The sequence below is a fragment of the Carassius carassius genome, chromosome 24, assembly GCF_963082965.1.
Source record: "Carassius carassius chromosome 24, fCarCar2.1, whole genome shotgun sequence".
NCBI lineage: Eukaryota > Metazoa > Chordata > Actinopteri > Cypriniformes > Cyprinidae > Carassius > Carassius carassius.
In genome coordinates, this window is record NC_081778.1 from 17,362,372 (window position 1) to 17,382,774 (window position 20,403).

Genomic DNA, 20,403 nt, shown 5'->3' on the forward strand with positions numbered 1-20,403 from the left:
TAATTTAATCTTTGAGTAAGGTTTTTTTGCACATTTAAGTATGTTACAGTTAATGTACAGTACAGTTTTGTAACTTTTTTTTACATAATTACATTTAAAATTACATTTTAATTTAAACTTTTTTTTTCATTTAACTGTACGTAAGCACAGTGTAGTGTTAATGTTCAAACTGTATTTCCCATATGGTAAAGTGGCTGACAACAATTAATATTCTTATTAGAATAAAACTGCCTCATTTTTTAACTGTAGAGCTGTAGCTGAATAGTTAGGCCTACTACGCTGCTGAAATTTAATGTTGGTCATTATGGTGGAACTTAATATTTAATAACAAATATTTTCTGAAGTGGTACTTGGTATAAAAAGTTTGAGAACCAATGGTTTAAAGAAATGGTAGAAAATGAAATCCTGCTTTTTAAGAACTTTTCAGTAAACAATTTCTTCTTTCCCCTTGTAGAGTCATCAAGGATCCAGCTTGTTCTTGAAACATTGGTAAGAAATTGTTCATCTGCTTCACTGCATTGTCACTTCTGATAGAGATTCATTGATCTTTTGTGATAGGTTTTGATTGTGCTTAGTTTAATAAAAATGTACTGAATTTGATACTTATTTTACTACACTGTATTGCTAGTGTTCTGATAAAAACAGTGTAACTTGGGGCTCTGAAAACACTGCTTGTGAATAATTTGTTAATATTGTACATTTTCATCTGAATACATTAAATAAGTGTTTAATGAATAGTGTTGTCCACTTTGTTTCCAACCTCACTGTTACTGAACTGTAAAGTGAAATATTCTGTGATTTATTTTGCATTCAGTTTTCAGTTAAATATATTTCACAATATCAAAGTTATTGTGAAACATTGTGAACATACCTAAACTCACTGGTTAAATCTTATGTGCCCTCCAGAAGTTTGCGCTCTGCAAGTGAACGACGCCTTGTGTTGCCATCCCAAAGAGGTTCAAAATCACTCTCACTCTCACTGACCTTTTCCTGGACTGTGCCCAGCTGGTGGAATGACCTCCCAATCTCAATTCGTACAGTTGAGGCTTTACTCATCTTCAAGAAACATCTAAAGAGTCATCTTTTTTACCAGAACTTAACCAACTAATACTAGCACTTTCCTTCTTTTCTTAAAAAAAAAAAAACCTGGCTATGTGTTCTATACTAGACTAACTGAGACTTGTCATGGCACTTGTATACTGTTGTTGTTCTCTTGTTGACCTTACTGCTTCTATTGTTCTCATTTGTAAGTCGCTTTGGAGAAAATCGTCTGTTAAATGATTAAATGTAGATGTTTATACAGGACGGTACAGAAAGTGCACAAGTGGGAGAGAGTGGAGGGGATGGCGTCAGAAAGGACCTAGCGCTGGGACACTTTCAAGGATCACCCGAAGCACAACCACACTGTATGCACGAGGCTGTTGGTTCTAACATTTTAGAGTCCCCTTCGGTAGAAATCTCATTCTGCATGCCCCACGGTAAAGAGGACACAGTCCGGGGGGGTTCCCATTTGAAATCAACTGGTTGAAGGTTCCCTGCTCGAACTGTGCAACACATTTTCACTGCACAAATGTACACATCTCTTGTAATGAGACACATTACTAAAACATGTTTTTTACAGAAACTGTAGTTTTCCACCAAAATAAAAGATCCCCTGGTTTCAGTCATAAAGGTACTAGGGTTTGCCTTGCAAGTGCTGCAAAAAATATGCATTTATATGCAAAAACATTTTACAAAAACTCTTAAATATTATTGTATTTGGATTGTTCTACTACATGTTTTTAACAAAACATCCATGCATACTCTGCATAATAAAGTTTGGGATTATTTTCATCTGTTTTATACAGTATGTTTCCAAAATAAAACTGCTGTTTTACATTTTTGAGCATGTGATAGTTTATTGAAGTTGATTGAAAAGCCCTTGCTGCCAGTCATTTGATTTTTAGCATTGCCTGTACAGTGTTGATCTAAATGCAAACTAGGATTTACTTGAACATACACTTGTGTATTTATAAACGGTGCAAGGTACGACGGTGAAACAACGTCGTGTAATCAACGTTGATTAACTTTTAAAAATCAACACCTCATTCATCTTTAATCCAAGGTCTGCAGAACGACCGTAATTCAACCGTGATGAAGGTAAGAGGGTGAAACAGTGTCGGGATTTCAACGGTGAATCAACGTCGTGATTTCAACGTTGATCCAATTTGCAAAATCGAAAGGTAATTCAACGTTGATTCAACCATGGTACCTGACGTTGTTTCAATGTTGAAATGCCGGCTGGGACAGTACCATCATATCCATGTTGTATACTATGACACTATTCTCATTACTCTTTTGACATTATTCTCGTAAAAAGTCCATCATGGACACAAAAGAAAATGCTCGTTTCAGTTTTGCTCTTGAAATTTTGGCTCTCTCAGAAAATTTCTCTCAGAGCACAGATTTTATTTGATTTTTTTCTCAACTGCTGTAATCCTAACACATTCATTTCACAACTCAGTTTCTCTCACCCAGTAAAATAAAGCCCTGTTCTCTCTTTCTTCCACCTGTCTTTCTTTCTCTCTGCCTTCTGAGCTTGTTATGCCCCCCATCAGCTGCCGACCTAAAACAGTGTGATAACGTCAGTGTAAAAGAAAGAGTGAAGCAAGGAAAAGCATTAGAACAGATGAAGAAATCATTCATTCCAAGTCCTTCCCCCCCTCCCAAATCCCTAATGTTATATTCTTATCCCATTACATCCCACCCTCCAATATGCCCCCTGTCCAGTGCTTTGCTCCATAATCTCTTCATCTCCAAACGCTTTCTTTTAATATGACTCTGGCTGTCCCCTGCGCAGCCCTCCTGCCTGTTTGTGTTCTTCCGTTGTGCATCACTGGGGGTCGCCATGACAACATCACCCTGACAACCATCCCTCCTCCGAAATGTTCCGCTCGTTTGCATCTCATTTGCATGTTGTCACAGCAACGAGCTGCATTTGACTTTGACAATAAAGGGGTTGGTGTAACCCGCGCCATCGCTCTTTACCCTGACCCCGGGCTTTTCTACTCTCACGCCCAGCGGGACACGCTATTTAGTTTTTAATTCCTGTCATACACTCTTTCTGGAGCCCTCCTCTTAAGTCACTTTCGCTTTTATTTTTCCTGGCAGACTTAAGAAAGCGTTTAGCTCATAAAAAATCCATCAAAAGTTGGCTGAATCATTTATTTCCTGTCAAATCAAATGTTGGGCTTTTTAACCTGCTTTTGCTTAACACTTCTGGTCACGCCACAACTCTTTTTACTAATTTCCCCATCACTTCTCGTTTTGTCTCAGAGTTGCACAAACAAACCCTCGCTATTTGTCCTGAGACTGAGGTCGTCCGTCCCTTTCCCCCCCCAAAGCTCCAAACACAGCTGCTGCAAAATGACTTACTTCCCTTCTACAGAAGCCAATTCCGTCATTTGCATTCCAGTTCTGCAGAAACACAAACACACACACATGCGCGCACACACTGGCATTTCACTCCAGAGACTACCTCAAGCACCTGTGAAATTAGTTACACATTTTGGATTTGTCTTTTTGAAAAATTTTGTGTGCATTAAGGTGACTAATAAAACGCTGTTTAAAAAAAAAACAAGATTTCAGCTAAGCACCTTTGCCGATAAATGCGGGCAGACACGTGAGAGTCGTGACTAATGAGTTTCGTCATTTCAAAGTGTTTACAAACAGGAAGCAGCTACGCAGTCAAGTCGCTGACCCCTTCAGGTGTTCAAGCTGGATGGCTAAAGGAGGTTGATAACTGTGTAATCTTCATCTCTGTAGTTTCCTGTATGCGTTATTGAGCAGCCACACAACAAGCACTACTGAAATGAGGAGCACAAGTGGAATGCAAAGCAGCCCTTTCTCAACCTACAACTACTTATTTAATATGTTGAAGTGCATGCTGGGCCATGAGTGCATGTAAGTTTTCAGTTCTCTAGGTGCTTGTATGCATGTGTTTGAGTGTTTATATCTGCAGACAATGATTATATTTCTTTCTCTATGACTCCTTTAAGCAACAAAGAACTGAGAAGGATAGAAAAAAAAAAGGTAGAGAGAGAGAGAGGCTAGCTGGAGACAGAGAGAGCTTCTGCATTTAGAGAGTGGACATGAGGAGAGATGAAGAGACAGTAAATGGGTGTTGTGTTGACAAAGCAACAAGAAGTTCGAGATTTTTGGCAAAACAACCAATCTGCAATGCAGCGAGCACCAATAGGAGTGAGGAGAAGTGATCCGCCACCCAATCGGTTTTGTTACTCTTAACTGTTATTTGAAATAAATAAATGTAAAATAAAATAAATGTACAAATAAATTTTATATTTTAAACTAAAAATGTTCTGATGTCAACTAACTGAAATAAGCTCAAGTATACTACTAATTTAATTTAAATTATTAAATCTAAAGCTGAAATTTAAATAAAGTTAAATATAATTCTTTAGAAAACTGATAAAAAGTAAAAACACACAAAACAAAATTACTAAAACAAATTCAAATGAAAACATAAAATAATAGCTCATTCAAAATATTAATAAAACTATAATAGTAAATAAATTAAATTAAATTAATTTAATTTAATTTAATTTAATTTAATTTAATTTAATTTAATTTAATTTAATTTAATTTAATTTAATTTAATTTAATTAGTATACATCTCATCTGCATTTCTGCATTCCCTGGGAATCAAACACATGCATGGCTTACTACAAAGCAATACTGTTTAAGAAACATGAACGCCAATAAGACGTTCTCTTCCTGCATTAGTGAATGGTCCTTGGCCAAAATAAGCTGAAATGTGGACGAGATATTTTGTTTTTTATTCAGTGTCCTGGCAATGCGAGACTAATGTGAATAGGGTTTAGTGAATATAGTGTGTGTTCCTGTGTGTGCATGTGAGAGAGGATGCCCAGCATATGTGGATATTGAATAAACACAGATGAAAGGAATGATGGAGAGATGTTTAAGTGGACCATGGGATTTGATATGAAATAAAAAGATGAATATGAAACCTCCTCACTGTGGAGACTGTCCTTTAAGGCACAATAATACAGAAGTCCCAGTGAAACATGTCTACAATAAAAAATAAATAACATACCCATTCTTACAAAGGACAGTAGGTCTCTGGGGAAAAAAATAAGAGCTCTGGTTCTTTGGAAACTGAACATGATCAAGGCTGAGTGATTCAACTGTTCCATTTCTGCTCATTACAATGCTTCAATTAAGCTTCTGAGTGGCCAGACACACACTGTCCCTGAAGAGCATCGTCAACCATCTATGTATGAATATGAACCATGAAACTAAGGCAGGAAGAAAGAAAGAAAAATGATATCAATAAGCCATAAGAGCTGACACACTGCAGTGATTTTACTATGGGGTACTGTTAGGCATGACACAAACTGCTTTTACTACAAAAAAAAAAAAAAAATACTGAAATGTACAGCCTGGCTTGTTGCTTTTATATGACAGTAAAACATTAAAGATAGCAATATGTTACAACTGATAGCAAAATTATTACATATATTAACGATAATAAGTACAATAAAACATTCTTCTGATGAGTAATACATTTCATTAGCCTAAACAAAGGCTGTTCATAGTTGCTAAGGAAATTGGAAGACTAACACACCCCATGTCTGAATATGCCTCTCACACATTTTCTTTTTTCAACTTAAAAAGTATTGTCTAATATATACATTCTAAAAATAGAATTATTATTTTATACAATAACAATTATTAAAGTTTAAAGTATACAATTTTTTCAAAATGATACGATATTAAATAATACATGTAAAACTGAAAGCAAAATCATAGATAAAAATATTTGGGAAATACTGGCTACATCACAGCTTAAAGCATTTATTTTAGAGAATAAACTGTGTTATAAATATATATATATAGCAGAAGTGATGTCTGCCTAAACGCCTGGTTTAGGATTTGGGATGGATATTTGAGGATGGAGAATTGAGGACATGAAAGAGATATTTTGAGTGACGGACAAAACACAAGTGAGTGTGGTATGTGAGAGAGGAGGGAAGGTTTAAGATTAATACAATGATTGACAGGAGGTAAAAACTCCCCAGTGGAGGAATTATATTCATCACCCCTTTTGCTATTCAGCTTCATTTCACTGTAATTCTCCCTATCTGTTACTGCCAAAGCACTCTATCACTCCACTGCCATCATCCCTCGCTCTTGCTTGCTCTCTAGTGCGCTTACACAAACTGAATGTGAAAGTAAATGATGTAAGAATGCTGTCTGTGAAAACGCACTTTTAGCCAAACTCACAGTGAAGGGTTGACATCTCTGACAAACATTTCAATCTCAACACAAGCAGCTCTGCAGAAGCCAATCACCTGAAACACACCATACCCAAAGATGCACTGTAATGCCTCAACATCGTCTCATCTTCCACTGCCTACACAATTTCCACAACTCTATTTTCAATCTCTATCTTTTTCTCAAACACCCTTTCCATCGAAATGGAAAAAGGGTATGAGAAAACCTGAGGCGAACTTTTTACCCACGTTTCCGTTGATGTTCTTGGCGAACTCTCTAATTTGTCTAATTTGTGTAACTTGGATCTCTGCAGAAAATCATTCTTACTTGGAGTGCACATTCATTCTGCTGGTTCATCCTGTACTGTTGAGAACTACTTCTCATTGCAAACGTTAGCACATTAGCTAGCTAGCCAAACTATTGCTGTTACTTGGAAAACTTCGCCCAGTAACAAAATATTACCCAAAAGCCATTCCTAGTGTGGCCGGGAGCTCAATGCTCCGCATATGAAATAATACATTCAAACAGAAAAAAAACGCCAGCAAATTGAGAAAACATCATCAGTTTGACAACACGTGCTGCAGATATTCAACGCGACCAAATACAGAAACGCTCTGCAAATACTCACAACACAACCAAATATAGAAATGCGCTGCAAATTTGCACAGATCACATTGAAAATGTTTGAAAAATTTCCATTGTGGCCTGTCCTGTGTGAGTATTTGCAGTACGTTTCTGTATTTGGGTTTTCTGTGTGTATTTGCAGCATGCTTCTATATATATATATTTTTTTGTGTGTGTTGCATGTATTTGCAGCGCTCTTCTATATTTGTTTGTGTTGCATGTATTTGCAGCACTTTTTTGTATTTGATCTATCACAGACTATTCCCAAAATCGTACTTAATTTTCTTTGCTCTCACTTCTGGATGTGTGGCATATACGTGCACCCCTCACCCCATCCCCCGCCATCCCTTGATCCCCCAGGACACAATTACAGTTTTCCCCTGGATACTAATTAGCTTAAAAAAGAAAAAACTCCCACGAATGAATAAATAAATAAATGAGTGGAAGGAAGCTAAATAAATGCTAATCCTTGGCGCAGTGCTCAGACACATGGACAGAGGGACACTACAACAGCTTCCTTCACACATACACACACACACACACACACAGACTGCGGCAAGGTGAAGTTGTTGCTGAAGCATAGTGGGATTCTGTAGTAAATCACCACACCTGTGCAGTGTAACCTGTGCGCGCCGCCTCTCTCTACCCAAGGGAATGAACGTCCCATTTTTACACTTGTATAAAAGCTTCTGCAGGAAAACAAATGTGCGTTGAGATAAACAGCTCTTAATAAACGACATTAGACAGAGACAGAGCAGGGAGTTAAATGCCTAAAACAGCCCTAAACAAACATATTTTAATAAAGACTAGCGCTAGTAGCTAACATTTCACTAACAGGTCTATGTTCGGTGTGCATTAGTGGTTAATATAATTGAGGCTGAGGAAGGATGCTAATTAAGGAAGCTTTGGGAGCCATTAGTTCTTCCGTTATGAATAAAAGAGGATGAACTAAACTGACAAGTGTACATAACTCACGGCGCTAATGCTAATGCCACGGGACCCGCTAAACACCCACGGCAACCTGCCAATGAGCCATGATCAGTTTTGCGCTTCTATTATAACCGTTAAACACTGGAATCGATCCGAAGATGCATGTTTCCATCAGCACCTGGGGACCACAATGACCCGGGGGCAGCTTTGCATTGGCGGCCATTTTGATATTCATGATTTTGCTCCTAGACAAAAACTAGAGCGATATTAATGGCATGAGGCAATCTGAGCTCGACTCGGAGTGTTTCTTTAATAATGGCTTGACTAACGAAGTGCAGGGAGCTCCAGTAAACGACCCCAGTAGATCCAGCACCATTTTCCTTTAATGGGCTTTAATAAAATAGAATGATGGTCCCTTTATAAATTCTCTGTCAGAGGCAGGTGTGGAGGCACAGCAGGGGCAGCGCTTCAAAAATCGCTAAGCAAGGGATGTGGAACGAGGAAAGGAAGATTTGCGGCATTGCTTAATGAATGTTAGGCTAACTCAGATGCTGTGGGAGTATAGCCGAGAGACGTAAAAAGTGCTTTATTACACAACTCTTAAACAAGGCAGGGGAGCTGGAGAGAGTGGGAGAGTTGGAGAAAAATGGAGATGGCCGAAGAAAAATGCAGCTGGGTCATTTTCATTAGGCAGTGAATTTTAATGTCCCCATTATATACGTACATTAAATCTTACATGGACAGTTCACCCAAAAATGAAAACTCAATCATTTACTCACTTTTGTGTCATTGACTGACTTCTGTGAAAAATAAAAGAAGATATTTTGATAAATGTTTCTGATATTTTTGAGAAATGTTTTTGTCCATAGAAGTTAATGGTCACCAAAACTGTTTTGTCTCCCAACATTTTTCAAAATATCTTCTTGTGGTCAAAAAAAAAAAGAAAAACACTCATTTCTGGGTGAATTATACCTTTAATACATATTTCATATATATTTTATATTAATAATATATAAAAAAAATCATAAAGGAAGTCAAATAATTTTGGAGGGAAAGCACACACACACACACACACACACACACACACAGACACATACAACATGACCTTCAGGTTGACACCCTCATGTTAATTAACTTAAGCACTACATTTCCATCATTTCATTTTCCATACTGTCAGGAATACTTTTCATTTCTTTATTTGCAACCTGTTTCCATTGTGTTCGTGCATATTAAATAAAGAATCACATTATAATCAGAAAAGTTTCAATCCAAACTTGACAAGCTGTCTGGTATGTCCTTTAAAGTAACAATGAAAAGTAGCAACAGATCTTTTTTTGCATTATGACATCCATCTGAGGGTAACACATTATCAAAAAAGGATGGGAACTTGGTTATATCCAATGGTGGTTTGTTGGATTTTGAGATGTGGGCGATGTACTGGAAAAATGGAGGCATATTTAAATTCAAGCTTACAGTCCATTTTAAGAAAGGGGCGGGATTTAAGCAGACTAAATGATTGGAGAAGTCCAACATACATCACCTAAGTTGGCACTGGAAAATCAACATTTTTATAAAAAAAATTACATGATCAAGAAAAAAAAATTGGATTGATGACTCAGTCACAACTTGATCAATAACATAGATCTACAAAATAGATAGGGTACAATTTAATTTCCCAATGACTTTAATAAAAGTCAACACAAAAAACAACACAGGCATATTCATTTGTTAAAAATCATAGAGCTCATAAAAGGAATAACCCATCTCCTCTTTGAGGGACTATGTATGTGTCATCTTTGTCATGACTGGTACATGCTTAGAGAGATAGGTGGAAAAAGGCTATGTGTCACTCTCAGAGAGCAGAGAGCAGAGAGCATCACCGCTCTTTCTCGCTCTGTTTCTCTCACTTCCCTTTTACTGTCTATCTTGGTCATTACCTTTTATCATACATGATTCCTTGTATTTCCCTCATTTTCTCTCTCTTTCTGTCTATCAGGTGAAGTGTGCAATATTACACATGCACATAAACATTAAAAGGTGAAGTGTGCAATATTACTAATAATATATCATGCCCGTTCCTATTGTTGAACTCTATTAGTATCCTCTAACACATATTAATGCAACCACTGCCATAACCTGATCATAACCTAAGCAACACATGCAAATAAACATTAAAAACCCAGTTAAGAGCCCCCCCCCCCCCACCTGTCCATTACCCTAAGTCTTAACCCCAGCCTATATTTAATCTCCATGGTGACCGGTGCCTGGCAACTCCTGGAAGAGAGCGGTTGTCGTAGCGATGCAATGAGGTGGTGATGTCATGGCCCGGTTATCACAGACTCAGGGGGCTATTGTTGCTCCTCTTATGGGAGATGTTTGAACATTATGTATTCGCCACCCTGTTACAATGGCGATCCATCGCAATCACCCTCGGACTCAGACCTCGATTTGTCTTCATTAGGAAGGACTCAGTGTCGTTTTGTTCGTTACTCTATCCCCACTTCACTGTCATTCAACCTCTGGTCTAGCTCTTTCCTCCTTCGCCCATCACCATCCTTCCTCACATTTTTTTCTTGCCACTCCAATCAAGCCTAAGTAATTCGGCCACCGGCTACGCACACATATAAGCTTGCTTTGTGTAGTAACTCACTCAGTACACACAAAATTAATATGGTATACTGGGTTCACCAGGTAAACAAGTATACACCGACCAGCACCCCCTCTTCTCTTCCTCTCTTCCCTCTATACGAGCACACTGTACCCTCAATGCTCTCGTAGGACTGTGGCCTTTTTTATTCAAATGGACACAGTGAAAATGCATTAAGTAGTGCAAGCCTTAGGGCAAAATTACGTCTGAAGAAATGTTGGACCTTCCCACATGAGTGAAGATTTCAATTGGTGATACAATCCAGATATTTCTAACTCATAATGTCGAGCTTTTTTACTGATACCCAAAATATTTTTTATAGATCATTAATATAATATTTTATACTATTATATCATAAAATATGATTAATATTGTTTATTTACATTAAATAGTACCTTTTGGTTTATATCAAGTTCTCAAAAAAAAAAACATTCCCAATAAAACAATTACTATAACACTAACCCTTAAAAAACATACTGCAGATGCTATTAAACAGGACAGCCATACCACATAATTCTAATTTTGACTTAATGGTGTTTTCTGATTTGTGAATTTCATTTGCACGTGCAAAATGATGCTCTGTTATGTGAACAAATGTTTAAAAGAATGTTAAGTTGCTGCAATGTATTCCGCTTATTAAGGGGAATTAAAAAAAATGCCAAGCCAAGAAATCAAAATCAGTTTTATTCCCGTCATCCCACATGATGAATTTTAGACATTTATATGAGCCAAACACTCTTTCTAGTGTGTAGGCGGCATTATACACACAAACATCTGTGCCTGCAGCTGTATGTAACCTGAGCACTTGCTTATTGATGTTGTTATTATTATTATATAATTCTTGGCCTTCAAGTTCACTCCTCATTTAAATAAAATCAAGAGAGAGCGAAGCGAGAAAGAGAGAGGCGTGTGTGTTGATAGAATTGTTGAACTGTATCTTTTTTCAAGTGTAGCGCTTCCCTCCCGAAATGATTCAAAATGTCTGTCCTATAATAAGCTAGTTTGTGTTGACAGCAGCCTAGCTAAAAAGGAATAAAGGTTTTCTAAATCAACTCAACTTTTAAATGAAAAAGAGCATGGCACATGCAGTGCAGTAGTTGACAAATAGCAAGTTCCCCAATGAAAATTCACCTTGAATTTATAAAATGTCAGATGAAGTGTTTAAACAATTGGATGCAATTGGAAGACAAAGAGGGAATTTCAAACTCAGTTTTGGTTCATCTTACTTAATTAATAAGTGGATGAAATCCTGCAGGTGCCCCCTTCACTCAGCTGCACATATTTGAATGGGCTTGAGTACTAAAGAACACAAAATCCATTAGGTGTACATACACTCACAAGCACAACACTCCCTTCTCTCCTCGAGCGCACACATGGTGACATTTAAAGGGGGACAGAACAAGGACACAGTAATTGCACAGCGACACAGAATGTGTGTATGAACAGGAATGATCAAGCACATGTGTTGGAGCTCACACAGATGAAAGCATTATTCTCTGTGGAGCAAATTGCCTCATTTCCGACCCATTTGAAAGCCAGCTCATCCCCATCAGCAAAATACAACAAAAATTACACGTATAAACTGTCCATTTAATTACCACAAAACTCCCACCCACTCACACACACACAACTTCAGCCCCACAGTTTTGGTGATATTTTTTACTCACTTGCCTCGGGGGAAAAAATGCTGCTGCTGGAGAGGGACAGTCAGCCAAGGAGACACGCAGATTTGTGTAAAAAGTGTAGAAGCCCATAAAAATGTTTCGTTACTTGATGTTCACTGGTAAGCTGTGTACCTGCATGTGTAATTTCCATTCACACTGAATGCGGTTATTGAAGTGTGGCGGCCCAGGTTCACACCGGGATGAGGAATGAATAATGCTTTGTCACCAGACCCATAAATTCAGCATCGTGTCTCACATATGCAGGATGTGCATTCATGAGTTGTCTTTGAGGTCAGGAGGAACACAACACAGCCAGGCAGCTACTTAATCAATGACCATCTGATGCCAGACCTACCGGCCCCTCGCACGGACCATTCTTTCACTCATACCAGAGCCCTTTTTTTGTGAGCGTTCTTACGAGCAAGTATCATGGTGGTATTACCATAGCAATATTCCATTGAAATAACATGTTTGAATACTACTGTGGTAACACTAACAACAGTATTTTTTAAGTACCTTAAGAGTACCACAAGGTCTAAAGTCTGATACCACTTTCTTTAAGCAGTTCCATTGCAAATTATATTATCGAAATAATGAGTGAAAGTCCAATTGAATGTTTTAATTGTTAAAAAACAATAATATAAAATAAAATATTAACACTAAATAAATAAATGCATGAACTCCACTAGTTTTTCAAACCTAATGGTCATGTTCTCTAGCATGATTTGGGATCTTTTGCTTCAACAGAATAACAACATCTGACCGTCTTTATAAAAGTTTCATTCATTGTCACAAATCTGCTTATTTGATTAGAAACAATGACATTTCACGAGTTCACGCTTACATATAATTAGCAGAGGTATGGTATGCGTATTTGGCGTTCTGTCCGGGGAAGGGCTACGAGCTTGGGAGTGGCCCGAACCTAGAGTACCCCCCCCTTCCCCATCTAGCTGTAAAGTGAACTCAAAGTGAAGAGATGGTGTGGAGGAGGGATGCTGATAAACCGTCAATGGATAGAGGTAAGTCAGCGGTATTTATACTGTGGTATTGATTACTTGATTGTGGTCCACCGGTGTTGATTAAGCTAAGTGTCTGACGCGCTCCTCCCAAACCTTGTTAATAAAACCACATTTAAATATTTCCTAATCATTTTAAACCATCCTTTTTTCTGCCATCAAAATCCGACTATGTTCATTTCCATTTCCAAGTTTATATTCGATTTTTAACCATTTGAATTCAGGTTTGGACTCCACAGTATTTTAAAATGTTAAAACACTTTTGACAGCATTTTTGTTCATTTATACAATTTCTTTATCTATTCATCTTTTTTAATACAGGAAAGTCAAATAAAGACGTTGCAAAGGAATCAAAAGTCCCTGTCAAAAATATTGATAAAATAAGTGCTTTACAGAAACTCACATTATGAAATTATTGTTTTTCTCCAGTGCATGTTGGCCTCAGTTATTGGCACCCCTAGAAATTCTTTTGACTAAAATATTCCCATTTATGTTTACATTTTTACACTAGGCTGACAAGGAGCATGAAATTGTCCAGCCATGATTTCCTGTTCCACAGGATTTTAAATATGAAGAACACAAAGTCCAAATTCCCTAAATCATCCATCACAAGGAGTAAAACCAAGGAATATAGTTCTGATGTGCAGACCAAGAGTGTTGAGCTTTACAAAATAGAAAGTGGCTGTAATAAAATAGCTAAAGCCCAAATAGCCCATTTCCACCATAAATGTCCACTAGTTTGAGTGGCCAAAGACTCTCCATGGATCACAGCTGGAGAATTGGGGTCAGAAAGCCTAAAAAAAATCAAACATCCCTTACATCACCATGTGTTGTTCAGTGGGGGTTTCAAGAAAAATCCTTCTCGCTTATCCAAAAACAAACTGGAGTATATTCAGTTGTCAGACACTACTAGAACTTCAAACTTCTATGGTCAGATGAACAAAAAAAAAACAAAAAAAAAACTTTTTGGCAGCAAACTCACCAGATGGGATGGGTGCGGACAGGGATAAAAAGTACCCAATGCTCTTTAATGCTGTGGGCCTATTTTTCTTTATCTTGTCCAGACACATGACACCACTGATTAAATCAAATACCAACAGATAAAAAAATATAAACCTTCATTTTCACAGCCACCTTTGCTCATTTTACCAAGTGTGCCAATATTAGTGGAGGGCACTGCAGACAGACCGACCGACCGACAGACAGTTCCTGCCACTGTATATCACAGAAGTGCTGTTTGTGTATGTGTCTTGGTGCAGTAGCTTTCTGAGTTTATGTGTGGCTGGTCAAGCTCTAGTAAAAGTGTTTTGTGGTTGATTTACAGCATGCCAGAGACTGGAGGAGATTAAATGTGCAGTTTGACTTCTATCCTTCTCTCTCTCTTTCCCTGGCATTCATCCCTTCCTTTCTATACATTCTTTCATCCCTTGCAGCTCTATCTATCTCTCACTCCCTTTTTATGGCTGAATCCCTCTCTCCTCCAACATAAAACAGCTGACATAAAGTCATTTGCTCTTTTTATTGCTCTCTTTCAGTTCTCTAATGATTTTCATATCCTTCATGAGGCCTTACATGTGTGATGTCACGCTCTTTCTGACACACTTTCTCTCTCAATCTCTCTGCATGTATAGAGTGTTAGATTGAACACATGCAAGATTTGAGTGTCTGAATATTAATGCCAAATGTGACATTTGCAACACATTTTACTTTCATGATTTGATGTACAGTATTTCTAAGAGAAACAGAATATTCAGTCAGAGAAAAAATGTAGATCAGGACTTGATCTTATCCACTGAGAAGTGATTATATTGTGTAAAGAGGCTGCATAATACCAGAATAAAGTCAAACCAAATGGGGGTTTGCTAAATAATGTGGAAATAGTTATTCTATAAACATTATTCACCAGCCCACACAGACTAAGTGATGTCATCAGAACTGGAAATATGCAGAACTATGAAAGATAATTCAATATTTTGATGTGGAATTTGTGGTATCTGTTATTTATTATTATTATTCCAAAGTTTGTATAAAAATATACAGGCGCATGACTAGCCCTATTCTCACAAAAACTCTGATTTAAAATAGTGTCCATCATGACAATGTCATCTAATCATACAACTAGCCTTGTTCTGGCCCCTTCAAGCACTAATCCACCTTTATAACACACAACTGCTGAAAGAAAATGTGTAAAACTTTCACAAACTCCACAAGACAAAAAATGGTTATGTTTCTCCAACTGTAAAACTGGTATAAACTAGGCTGGTTTTATTAGTATTACGCTGTCAGGTACGCTATTCTGATTTTAATCTTAAATAAAGTATAAATATGTTTTAACATATAACAAAACTTTAAAAAGCAGTAACTAATAAATGTCAAAAACACAAATTAAACCAATTAAAATAAAAATATAAAAACTAATTCACAATATATAAATTATAGGCTAATACTATATAAATAATACAAATCGACTGCCTCTGACAATGAAAAATCACAAGATAAACTGCTAATGAGTCAATTCTGCATTCATCTTGTTTATTTCAAACAACCCAGTGTCTACCTTTAACCCTCTCTAGAACAAGCTATTCTCACTGCTGCACTCTGGGTAGAGAAGAACCTAAAGAAGAGCCTCTCACAGTCCAACAAATAAACACCCATACCCTTCAACTTACTGACTCACTCACTTGCCTTTGCTCTTTCTGCCATTTTCATTCTGATATTGCTGCCAGGCCTTGCGGATGATACACACACACATGCTTCTCTCTCCAGAAGGTAACGCAAAAACAAGCTTGTTTCATTTAGAGAGAGCTTGACTGCCTTTAGCTGTTTCTGTTGGGGCAATGACACTGACCACAGCACAGAAACACATTAATCTTTAAATCTGTCTCTCACACACAAAAACTTTTACCACAACCACCGAACTGTGATCTTCACACATATGGACACATTCCACAAAGGTAAAGGGAGACAGGGAAAGATGGAGAGAGTTGTAATCGGCATTCAGGATTGAACAAGACAGCGAGGGAATAAGCCCGGGAGGACGAGACGTCGTGCACTTTTAAGTGAGGTCACCACTGTTGTCACTGTCTGGAGTGGACGGTCAGAACATACAAAAGACCTTTACGCTTGTCCAGACAGAAGAAACACTGTTTCGCTCCAGGCCAATGATGACGGAATGGATTGACGTCTTAAGAATGGTAAAATGGAAACTATTTGGCCGAGCAGAGACATGCGTGTGAGGTCTGCAGCAGTGCCTGGGTAGATTAATTAAAGATTTTTATCAGATGTGATACAGACAGACTGAAAGGGCCAGAGAGTGATAGAGAGAGCATGATAGAGAGATTTTTAGATAGATGGATAGGCCTTTGTCAGCCTATTATTTTTTAGTGTGCCACCAGGAAAAAAATCTCAATTCAGCACAGCTCTTTTTGAATACATTATGACTAAAACTGAGGTGAGAATATCTGTGATTGGCCAGCTGAGAAATAGACCACAATGCACCAGTAAAGATTCATACACTTCATTGTCAGAGAAGATTTAAACGAACATCTATAACCATTACTGACATAATTCTCCATTCCAAGTCTTGTATAATCAGTATTTAAAGTTTTATTAGGTTGTGAGGTTAAAGTAATTTCGACCTTAAAAAGCTGTTATAGTCACTGTTGGAGGTGCTGTTAGGTACAACACAATGTAGAGATCCATTGTATATCAGTGCAATTACTGTTATAGGACAATATTAGAAATCTGTATTGGTCATATTAAATATTGTTGAATATTGATATGCTGTATGCTTATTTGCTCTGTTTTTAACATTACCATCCATCATTCACTTCATTTTAAAAGGAAAGTTTAACAAAAAAATGAAAATCCTGTCATTATTCACCCACATTATATATATATAAATAATGGGACTGATTTTCATTCATCTTTGAAACACAGGTGAAGATATTTTTTATGAAACCTGGGAGATTTCTGTCCATCCATTGGAAATCTATTCACCTAAATCTTTGATGCACCAAAAAGTTTGTTAAAGAAATCCAAGTCAATCGAGCACTTTAACCCAAGTCATCTGAAGAGATATAATTGCTTTATATAATAAACAGATTTAATTTAGGCATATATTCACATATAAACATTGTATGAGACCCAATGTAAATAAGCTCCAAGACGAAATTGATAAAAATATTAATCAAATCTCACAAATTACCAGTTGGTTCGAGATACAGTACAAACAAGACAAACATAAACCAGCTGTTTGAGACCAAGTGTTAAACCGCAAAAACCCACTGTGTTCACAGGGTATATGACAAAATATCCCAAAGTTCAATAATCGCAATAGAAATCTGAATATACATTTCCACTTAGTACTCCAGTTCATTAGATCATTAACTATAAACTGTTCAGGCCAAATAACAAAGAAAACACACACCAAAGTTTAATATATAATGTACAGCAATGGAATTAATGTGCAGTCAGATATTTCCTTTTCGGGTTTAAATGTAGCTCATCAATACTGTTTAAAAGCCAGAACAATCTGTTTTACAAGCCTGATTTTAAAGGGTTAGTTCACCCGAGAATGAAAATTTGTCCATCTTCTACTCACCTCAAAGCATCCTATGTGTCTGTGACTTTCCTCTTTCAGAATAATCCAAACAAAGTTATATTAAAAATTGTCCTTGCTCCTCCAAGCCTTTCAATGGGGTAAGCTGTGTTGTGAACAGTTTAGAAGACATGAAATAAAGTGCACGCATTTGTAATAAAACGTCCCTCACATGGCTCCAGGGGGGTTGGGGGGTGGGGGGGGGGTTGTGAATAAAGGTCCCCTGTAGCGAATCCATGCATTTTTGTAAGATAAATATCCAAATTTCAAATGTCATAAACACTTTTTTTCTCACTTCTGCTGACTGTTGGGAACCGGAAGACGTGCAGGTGAATGTTGTAGTTTGTCAGCGCTGCGTGGTTACTGACAAGCATGAAGAGAGAGAACAAAACAAAATGCTGGTCATGAATTAGAAGCACAAAAAGAGGATTTGTAAAGAAAAACGTTGGAGAATTTCGAAATAAGCCAAGAGGAGACTGGTTTTCCTTTGCTAAATTAAGGAAACTTTGTTTCCTTTGCTCCTACATTTTCCAGAGGCGAGCGCGCAAAGCATGTCTTGTTCCGCCTGAACATCTTCCATTTCCTAACAGTCAGCAGAAGTGAGAAAAAAGTGTTTATTACTTTAAAAATCGGGATATTTATCTTACAAAAAATGCATGGATTCGCTACAGGGTGCCTTTATTCACCCTCCGGAGCCGTATGAGGGACATTTTATTACAGATGCATGCACTTTATTTCACGTCTTTTGAAATGTTGACAACAAACACCCTCATACCCCATTGAAAGGCTTGGAAGAGCAAAGACAATTTTAAATATAACTTCGATTGGATCATTCTAAAAGAAGAAAGTCACAGACACCTAGGATGCTTCGAGGTTAAGTAGAAGATGGACGATTTTTCATTCTCAGGTGAACTAACCCTTTAATACAACAAAATTACAGCAGTTATAGTCCAGTTCGCTTTAACTATTAAGTTCACACAATTGTTTTCATTTGAAAAGGCATGATCAATTTGTGCACCTGTTTTGCCAACTTAATTTATTCTAGTAATTTGATGTGGTGATAACTAACACATTCACTTTTAAACCAGACTCAGTTAAAAGGATCTGGTCCAGTGTGGACTCTAGGCTGTGTTCAGCCCAGCTCCTAAACATGTTCAATTACTCAGCAGCATGAAATAAGTTCATATTCCATGAGGCTTTAAACATGCCAGAACATCTGCCAGCATTGTCTTGGTTTGAACCTAAAATTGCTTTTCCACACTGCTTTCCCGCATATTTTTTCCCCTCGGATTGTCATGGGAACATTCACTGGATGCATTTCAAACTCATTCTCAAAATACAGAAGCAGAAATCTAGTTAAAGATAAGAAAAGACTCATTTAAACAATTCACAGAATGCCATCATTATAACCACTTTGTTTACAACAACACAGGTGGTTACTTACGGAAAAATCAAACACCGATAATAACGGTGGAACAAAATATCCGAGAGATCTCAGCGCTGATGCTGGTGCCAGGTAGTTCAGACTCGCCTGGCCTGAAATCAAAAGCCCGGGCAAGCAGATCAAAGAGGGACCTCCCCAGCAACCGCTGCCATCCAAACCAGTTATCCCATCTGTAGAAGATTGGGTGGGCCTTAGTGCCGAGGAGACCGCCGCTCTGGTGTATCACAGCATCACAGGCATCAATCTATCTACTAAATATGTTTAATCCAGAGCAGCTGTAGGATTCAGCCATACCAGACACAGTTTTCAGAAAGCGCTCCAGTGAGATGTAGAGAACAAATCAGCACATTGAATCTATTTAGCAGACTGAAAAGAGTTTTGGCGGCAAGAGCACGTCGATATTTTGTGTTTTTAGCCGCAGGGGCCAAATCTGCTATTGTAATTTGTGCAGTGCCAAAAAGAAATGAGTTACTGCAGGTGCGAGAGACTCATCATTCAAAATACCCTAATGGCTTTGGCTTGGTTAGATAATGTGTTTCTAATGTAAAAACTTATATTATTACTGCAGCTTATATCAAGGCGATAGAAGCTTTTACATAACGGAAATATTCTTTTTGTTATGTGCATTGAATTTGTTTTTTTTACTCTATAGAGCTTATATCAGTCTCATATCAGCAAGCAGTAATGTTGTCAATGTTGAAAACTAATGAATAATATAGGCTATATGTGACACTAAGGAATGGAGAAATTGCTGCTGAAAATTTCTAATTTACAATGACCTATGGTAGTTATACAAAAAATATACAACAATATATATCTAAATATTTAACTTTTTCCTTTAGTACCATTCCCAAATCTCGGTTTGAAGATGCCTGTTTTAATTGCATGTCTGGCAATGGCGACAGCATTTTGCACATTATTATAGGAGATGTCATACTACAGGTTGACTATTCGCTACTACTTCTGTGTATGACTTGAGAATTTTCCAAAAAGGCTTAAATGTAACTTGAGACCAGAGGAAATAATTTATTTTTGTGTGATCACACTGTCTGAGAACCCGTGGCTCTAAGGGATGGCGAACTGTTGAGCATGTGAGAGAAAAAGCAGGGGGCATGTCCACATATCCAGGCCCAGCAAGCAGCTGTAATTATGATGCTTGGAGTGCTAATAGATGAGCAGTACTG

At 37.5% G+C, this 20,403-nt stretch overlaps 1 protein-coding gene across 1 annotated transcript in view; it reads right to left on the bottom strand.

Annotated features, from left to right (window-relative positions):
- LOC132103008 (cell adhesion molecule 4-like) overlaps nucleotides 1–20,403 on the bottom strand; it is a 126,458-nt gene that overhangs the window by 57,613 nt on the left and 48,442 nt on the right. The window lies entirely within an intron of this gene.